Source organism: Vombatus ursinus, unplaced genomic scaffold (genome assembly GCF_900497805.2).
Source record: "Vombatus ursinus unplaced genomic scaffold, bare-nosed wombat genome assembly UNPS02012901.1, whole genome shotgun sequence".
Classification (NCBI taxonomy): Eukaryota; Metazoa; Chordata; class Mammalia; order Diprotodontia; family Vombatidae; genus Vombatus; species Vombatus ursinus.
In genome coordinates, this window is record NW_020952679.1 from 726,572 (window position 1) to 735,288 (window position 8,717).

Consider the following 8,717-nt stretch of genomic DNA (forward strand, 5'->3'; position numbering starts at 1 on the left):
GATTGGTCCAGGAGTGGGCGACAGCCAGAGAAAATGTCCAGAGTTAGAGCGTTTTGTTGGAAGAAACGCAAGGAGGCCAGCGTCAACGGATCAGACTGGGGGGAGAGGGAGGGAGGTGCAGAGAGACTGGAAAAGTGGGGGCAGAGCAGGGGAGCAAGGGCTTTGAATGTCAAACACCGTTTTATATTTGATCTGGGAGGACATAGGAGCCACTCAGTCGAACACTAAGATTTGCCGACTTTTTAAAATGCGCTGTCATTTGAACCTAACAATCCTGGGGGGTTAATAATAATAATAACTTTATAAATGCTTTACAATTATTATCTCATTGGATTTTCACAACAACCCTGAGAGGTGGGCGCTATTATTATTCCCTTTTTAGAGATGAGGAAACTGAGGCTAAGGAAAGTTAAGTGATTTTTCCAGGGTGACCCAGCTTGTGAGTGTCTGAACTGGGATTCGGACTAAGGTCTTCCTGACTCCAAGTCTAGAGCTCTTACCCTGGTAAAGGTATCAGTGACCACCAGGTCACAAAGGACACAGAATGGAGAGGTCTTCAGAGAACTGAGAATCCAAAAGATGATGGAGTAGAAAGACCCTGGTACTCTAAGCCAAGAGCCCGGAGCTGGTCCAGTCTCAGCTCTGCCTTCAGGTAACCCTGGGCAAGGCACTTCTCCTTTATAAAATGAGGGGCTTGAATTCAGCCTCTAAGATCCTATTAATCAGTTGGTCGATCAATTCAGTAAGCATTTAATAGGTGCCTGCTGTGTACCAGGTACTGTGTAACAGGCTGGGATACAAAGACAAAATGACAACAGCCCCCCCATCTTTGATCCATTCCCTCCCATCTTCTCTAACAGTTGCACCTGCGATCATCACCCCAATCTGGTTTTCAGTTTTCCTGTCCACTGAATCCTGCCTGCTGCCTATAAACAAACTCATACCTCTCCCATCTTAAAAAAAAAAAGAAAAAAAATCCAGCCTTCATTAATCCTATGACCCCCCTCAAGCTATCATCCCATATCTCTCCTCACCTCAGCTAAACTCCATGAAAAAGTTAGACCCACCAGGAGCCTCCACTTTCCCACTCTTCAGAATCTGTCTTTCGTCTTCTTCAGCTTTCTGGGCTGTTTTAGTTCAGCTTTCACCTGAAATCACTTTCTCTACAATTACCAATGATCTCTTAATTGAGGTCGAATCAATGGCCTTTTCTCAGTCCTCATCCTCCTTGACCTCTCTGTAGCCTTTGATGCTGTCTGACTTTTCCTTCCAAGCTTCCCCGTCATGCCCATTGGAGTCATGCCCACAGACAGTGGGTCTTCCCCACGGCTCTTCTCCAGATTCTCTCACTTGGCTAGCTCGTCAGCTCCCATGGGTCCAATAATCACCTCTATGAAGAGCACTGGGCTCCCAGATCTGTATTTCCTCCTCTACTTTCTCTCCTAAGCTTCAGTCTCACATCACCACCTGAAACCTAACTCATCATCTTTCCTCCCACAACTATGCCTCTTCTAGACTCCCCTACTGCTGTCAAAGGCACCCCATCCTTCCAGGCCTCCAGACTGGTGATCCGAGCTTCATCCTCCTGGTCCAAGACCTCAGGACTGAGATTTGAACTCAAATCCAGCAGCATTCTTTCCACTGTTTTATTACATTGTTGTAGAGATGTCTACTGGTGACCACTCTTGGCACCCCAGTTACACTGGGTCCATTGACCTCTCAGCATCAGTTACTTCTGGTGCCTGCGGTAGCCGCAGCCTCGTCTAAAAAAACTAAAACAGACCAAAACACACAAACAAACAACAACAGAAACAAAAAGTAACCGTTTTCTTTGTAATTTTGTAGTTTTATTTGAAGTTTCTCACTCCTGAGCCTCATTGGACTCCTGTGCCCTTTTAAACTTGTGGAAACACAAAGACTGTGGAGAGTTCCTAATTAGACAATTGAGGCAAACAGAATTTGGAGAAGTGCATCTTTCCCCACATGTTAAATCTAAATTGTTGATCAAATTTCCCCTACTGTGCTCTTCCCATCACCAGCGTTTCCCTTGTCTCTGACATGCACCATGTTGTGCCATGCTACAAAGTCATATCTGAGAACTATGTACTTAGTCCCTGGCTCTCCCTGTGTGGAACATGCTGTTTCTTTGATCAGCAGCAGCTTGTGGCTGAGCCTGTTTTTTTTTTTTTAATTTTTAGGCAGTTGGGGTTAAGTGACTTGCCCAGGGTCACACAGCTGGTAAGTGTCAAATGTTTGGTCTGAGGCTGGATTTGAACTCAGGTACTCCTGACTTCAGGGCCAGTGCTCTATCCACTGCACCACCTAGCTGCCCTGGCTGAGTCTTTTTTTTGTTTCTTTATTTTATGCTGTCTATACTAGCTGGGAATTTCTTGTAATTAGAACTCACTTGGATGACAGAGGAAATTCTGTGTGGTCAGTCAGCCCATGCTCCCTCCTGTAATTAATTGCTTGTAGTGTACTGTGAATAAAAGTGTCTCTGACAAGTTTTAAATAAAAAAAAAAACAACCTATTGGCTTCTCCCACAAACCAGAAGCTTACCCAGCAATCACAGTAGATGCCGGGTGATTTTTCTGCACAGATCTCACCAGACTGCACGGCTGATGCCTGTTTTCCAGAGGTGCCTTGGGGAGCCTGGGGAGTACACCTGGACATTCTGTGCTGGTTGGGAGGAGCCTATCGGCTGCATAACCACGCCTGGGGTGTCTTCAGAAAGGCCTCAATCAGTTTCTGACCCCTCTCCATGCCTTCCCATGACTCCTCAATTCATGATGTCTGGTGACGGGCAAGGCCCTGGGGCTTTCTCCCCTCCTTGGCCATGTGGCCCCAAGAATCAGGCCACAGCCCTTGGCCCTCCACCTTTGCTGTTTGCTGTTTTAAGTGAAGGGAGTAGAGTCTCTGACTCAGAGCTGCCCTTTGAGAAGACTTTGCTGTGGGAGAAACTCAAGGAGCCATTCAACATCAGATCTAGGCCAGACTCCTTGAAGCGCTCCCCCACCTCGCAGGCATGGGCTCTTGGTTTCACTTGTGTAAGCCGCTGAAGCAACATCTATACCAGCAGAGAAAGTCCAGGAGGGTCTATAAATCACCATCTGTAATGACCCCTGGAGAAGGTTGGAGATGGAAGGATTATCCCTCCCCCAACCTTCAACGGGTCAGGGATGGATAGGTTCAAGTACTGCAGTGCTGCAAGGGGCCTCAGAAATCATCACACCTAAACCCCTTCATTTCATAATGAAGAAACTGAGGGCCCCCATAGGGAAGTGTCTTGTTTAAGATTACACACTGAGTATAAGGCAGAACTCGGAGCTGAGCCCAACTGGGAGTCCAGTTCTCTTTCCACACCCCTATGCTGCCTTCCACTGCTGGGGGCTTCCAGGGGTAGGTGCCCCTTGGTGCTTAAGAACTTGGGGATGCCCTTTGGCTTCTCTAGCCTGACCCACCTCCAGAAGAGGGACCAGAGGTGGAAGAGGATTGGCCTCCCTGGAGAAGAAAATCCTGCTTGCATTTCATCTATAAAAATGTGAGCCCAAGACAGGAACCAGACGCTGCCCAGGTCCTGCCGAGAGAAGGCCTGCTCTGTGTCTCTGGGGGGCAGGTCTGTAGATCAGAGGGCCTGCTGAGCAGGTTTGCTTTCATGTAACACCCTGCAAACAATGGAAGTCCTGGAGTGTTACAGAGAAGTCACAGTCTGCAGCAGCCTTGGACCCTGGGCTGTCGTTTTCACACATAAGTGTGTCCCTCCTCCTCCTCCTGCACCTCCTGCTCCTCTTTCTTCTTCTCTCTCTCTCTCTCTCTCTCTCTCTCTCTCTCTCTCTCTCTCTCTCTTCCTCTCTCTCCCCCTCCCTCTCTCTGTCAAATGAAAGACTGCTGTACCATACAGATGCCTTTAGGATTTGAAACAAAACAAAACAAACATCCCAATGATTAAATGCACCATAGGCCATCCTTTAAGTCAGAGTGTGGAGAGAAAATTCCCATAGTAATTTAATTTAAAGTTCCTCAGAGGCCTTCACTGTAATATTTCTGCATTGCCATGGGATACATGGAGGTGTCAGCGGAGGAACCAGCAAATCCTTCAATCGGGGCAATAAATCAGTAGAGAAGGTTAAGCAGGCTCACGTCACAGCATGGTGGGAGCCAGGCTCAGCCAAGGAGGAGCTGAAGCAGGATTGGTGCACTCAGCGGGTGTTAGGGCAGCCTACTTCTCTTAAGTGTGTGCACACCAACTCCTGTGCTGAGGGAGGTACTGAATAAGGCAAGGCGGCTGGAGACTCCGCCCTGCAGAGAGCTTCCAAGCTTGTTCTAGGACATGAAGGAAGCCACAATCAGTAGTCAAGGTTTACTTAGCTGGTTGTCACCCCCTCCAGGAGGCTGTTCCTGATTCCCACCCATGCCCCAGTCTGTCAATCCACATCATTTATTAAGGGCCTACTGGGCTAAGTGCCAGACACTGTGCTAAGTGCTGGTGATACAAAGACAAGCAAAACACAGTTCCTGCCCTCAAAGAGTTTACAGCTGAATGGGAGAGATGATGTACAAACAAGTAGGTACAGGCAATGTCAGTGGAAGGTTGTCCTTAAGGGAGGCACTAGCAGCCAGCTGTCCCACTCTTGCCCATCCCCCCGCCCTCATCCAGCGGATTAGCTATCCCTCCTCATTGGGGGTCATCTGGAAATTTGATGAGCATGCCATCTTTTAATTTAACTAAGTCTTTGATCAAAAATGTTAAACGGCACAGATCCCGGGGCACTCCACTGGAGACCTCCTGCCCCAATGACATTGAAGGATTAATGAGCCATCCCTGCTTACAGTCATTCAGCCCATGGCACGTCTATTGGAAGCTGGAGTGTTGTGCTCAGGTGTGGGCGCCATCTTGGAGAACGGGCACTAAAAAGCACAGGGGGGCAGGATGGCGGAGGGCTTCCGGACTGTACCATGTAAAGATCAGCTGAAGGAACCGGGAATGTCTGGCCCTGGGACAGAAGACTGGGAGGGAGGTGACTAGTTCTAACAGCAGAAGGAAGGCCTGTCATGTGGGAGAACCTGAGACCTCACAGGATCTGCTTGGCTCCAGAGGGCAGAATTAGGAGTAAACATCACAAAGAGGTGAATTTGACATCCTGACGGTGAAGTCGAGCTGGAGGGAGCCATTCTGTGATCTGAAGGGGACCCTGCCTTTCTGCCGACATAGCCCAGAGTGCTACTGATTTGGAATGTCTGGGGTCTGCACCTGGCCATCTGTCCTCAGGTCCAGGCTAGCAGAGATCAGAGGGACTCACACCAACGCATGGTATGTTGTTGGTATAGTTGTTCATAACAATTTGAGATGACTGGTCAGCTGAGGGAGGAAGCATCAGGGACCCAGGGCAGTGGAGGGAGCCCCAAGCTTCACCCTCCTCCTTCGGGCAATCAATAGTCTGACTGTCTGGGGGCTGAGCGTACTTTTTAGACTTTGAGCTGGCAGGCTCATTACACTAGTGTTAATCCCCTGCCCTGGCACGAACAGGGTGTTCTACAAAGCCCAGAATAATCTCTGTGTCGTTGGGTCAGTGTAAAGTAGGAGAAAAAGGAGTGCACTGGGAGTCAGGAGCTCTGGGTTCAAGCCTTACTTCCTAGCTATGTGACCTGAGGCAAGTGGATTCCTCTCCCTGGGCCTTTGTTCGCCCAAAGGATGAGCTAGTCAAGGTCAGGGAAGATCCGCTGAAAACTGGGCAATCTGACAACGTGAGCTGCTGTTTGGCCTCACAACCACGTGATGAGGTAAGTCGGAGCACAGAGACCGACTGGGTTGGGGTTAGTGTTGCCCCTGATTCGTGGTTTTCTTTTTTAGCCCTTCAGTAGAGAGGAAGAGGAAGACTTTATGTGACACCTTTCCCGAGCTCATGTCAGACGGGCCCGTTAGAGCTCCGGAGGACCATGGAAGTGTTCCAGCCTAGGCTTCGAGCCGGACTGGACCTGCGGGGCCCACATTTTACAACTAAGGAGCATGAGGCCCGTGCTGGTGAAGTGACCCAGGATTGCAGAGTTCAAGTTGAAAAAGAGCTCAAGGGCCCGATGGGCATGCCCCATTTGACAAAATGAGGAAACTGAGGCTCAGGGACTCGCCCAGAGTCACACAGATAGTAAATTACAGCGGTGGGATCTGAATTAGTCTCATTTCTTTATTGCCTGTATGAGGAGACTGGGAGCCAGAAGCTAGAGGGGCTCCCTTGAGGATGTACAGTGAGTTATAAAGAAAATCAGGGCTAGAAGTGGGGTGTCTTCTACCCTCTCTAGGAGACCCCATTGTCTCTCTTCAGAGTGCCCTTGTCCGCTTTCTCGTGTCCCAGGCCTACCACATAGCAGTGTTCAGCCAATGTTTATTTTTTCTATTATCATAGCAAAGAAGTTCTAACTTTCGCCAAAGTTAATATTTCTTTCTATGAAAGATTAATAATGCCTCATATTTATATAGCCCCATTTTCCTCAGGAGGCCAAACAGAGTAGCCTACACACACCAGCTCATTAATCTTTATAATACCTGAGTGGCATAAGGAGAGCTTGGCTATGACATCTACTGAAAACGAGCATTCCTCTAGACCTAGAAGGTCTTTCTTGGGGGAGACGTGGGCTCCGTCTAAATGCCAAACCAAACCGAAGAGCCCTTGGACCGAAGGGAGAGCTTGCTTCTAGGTGGACACGGGCTTAGGGTTAGACCCAGAGGCGGGCAGGCCAGTGGATGGAAAGGGTTTTCTTCTGAATTCCCATGGTTTCATTTCATGGCACTGGCCTCATTTTTCTCCTAAACATCAGCCTTTCTATTGACCAAGGGATTGTGTGCAATCAGTCATTCATGCCTCCGTGAATGCTCGTATTCTCAGCACAGTGAAACAAAGGGGCCATCCGGAACAATCTGCCTTTCATTGGGTTTCCAGATCACAACTAAATGGCATTTGCCTGGAAGGTAAAAATATGTTTTCAAAGATCAGGTAAAGGAGAAGGATACATTTTTTTGTTTGAGGAAGGAGGAGGATGAATGATGACGTCTAACATCTGTGGAGCTTGAGAGTTTGCGAAACTCTGAGTATCCACTCGATCCTCACGTCGGTCCTATGAAGTAGGCGTCATTATCATCTCCATTCTACAGCTGAGAAAATGGAGGCGAACACAAGTGAAGTGACTTGCCCAGGGTCACACAGCTAGGGAGGATCTGAGGCAGAACTTTAGTTCAAGCCTTCCTGATTCCAGGTCCTGAGCTCTATTCACTGCACCGCTGCAATGCCTATAGAAGAGGAAGAAAAAAGGGAGGATGAAGAGGGGAAAGAGCTTCCCTAAGAAAGGAGAAAAAAGATGAGAAGGAGGAAGAAGAAGGTTTAGGAAAATGACGGATGACTGGGAAAGAAGAGGAGAAAGAGGAAAATAGAGGGATAGAGAGTGTAAGAAGATGAAAGAGAAGGAGGGAAGACGGGAAGGACAGAGGATAGAGAAGAAGATGTAAGGGGGGACGATGAACTAGAAGGAAGAGGGAGGAGGAAGGAGATGAAGGAGCAAGGGGAGAGGAGGAGGAGGAGGAAGAGGAGGAAGGAGGCAGAAAAGGGCCACCAACTGCTGCCTTCAGAGTTGTGACTACCAAAGACTTCGTTTAAACTCAGTTCCCAGCAAAGGTTGAGCAGTGCCTTCCTGATGCCAAGGACCACCCTGAGCTCCCACACCCTCATGCCCAACCCTGCTGGCTGTGAGAACAAAAGGCAGTTTTGCTTTCTCTCTTAGTAGCCTAAACCTTCAAACTGGGCATTCTATAGCCAATTCTATGAGCACATTGTCTTATCAAGGCAATACCCTGAATGAGGGCATGGCCAATGGCTCCTTCTCCTTTCTCATTGACGCCAGTGTGTAGGACCTTGGATAACATGTCATAGACTAATATAATAATAATTGACCTTTAGAAAATGTTTTAAAATTTGCAAAGCATTTTCTATACATACCAAATGTGAACTTCACAGCAGACCTGTGAGGCAGGTGCCCCAGGCATCATGAGTTTCATGTTACAGATGAGGAAACTGAGGCCAGAGAGGTGAAATGATCTGCCCCTGGAAAGGGTGAAAGGAAGGACTGAACCCCAAGCCTTCCTGAGTCCCACTCCGACACTCATTTCACTAGGCCACACACCGATCAAGCTGGTAAAGTACAAAGCCACACGAGAGGTAAGGGGGTACATTTACAGGAAAGATCAATGACAACACAGAACTGAAATTAAGAACACCCCACTCTCTGGGCTCTGTTCTAATGCTCACAGCATGACCACATTTGCCCTCAGTGAAAGCATGGATCTTGGAAGCGATCTGGAGACTCGGGAATCCATGGGGCGGCTCAGAAATGGACCACTGTTCTCTGCAAGAGAATAATGGTCAGGAACAACCACCCACTGAATTCCCTTTGACTCAGTCATCCCCCATATGGGTACATGCCCCAGGGAGGTCAAAGGCAGACGCCGAGAACCAATGAGGTGCCCCACAGGCACGGCGACAACGTCTGTGATAGCCAAGAAGGAGGAGCAAAGTATATGCCTTTTGACTAGTGAACGGCTGAAAATATCATAACATATTATTGTGAAGCGGCAAGTGCTAGATATCAGGAATTTGGATCAGCATGAGACGGTTTGCATGAACTAACGGAGAGAAAAATGAGCAGAGCCAAGAGTCCAGTCTATGCAATG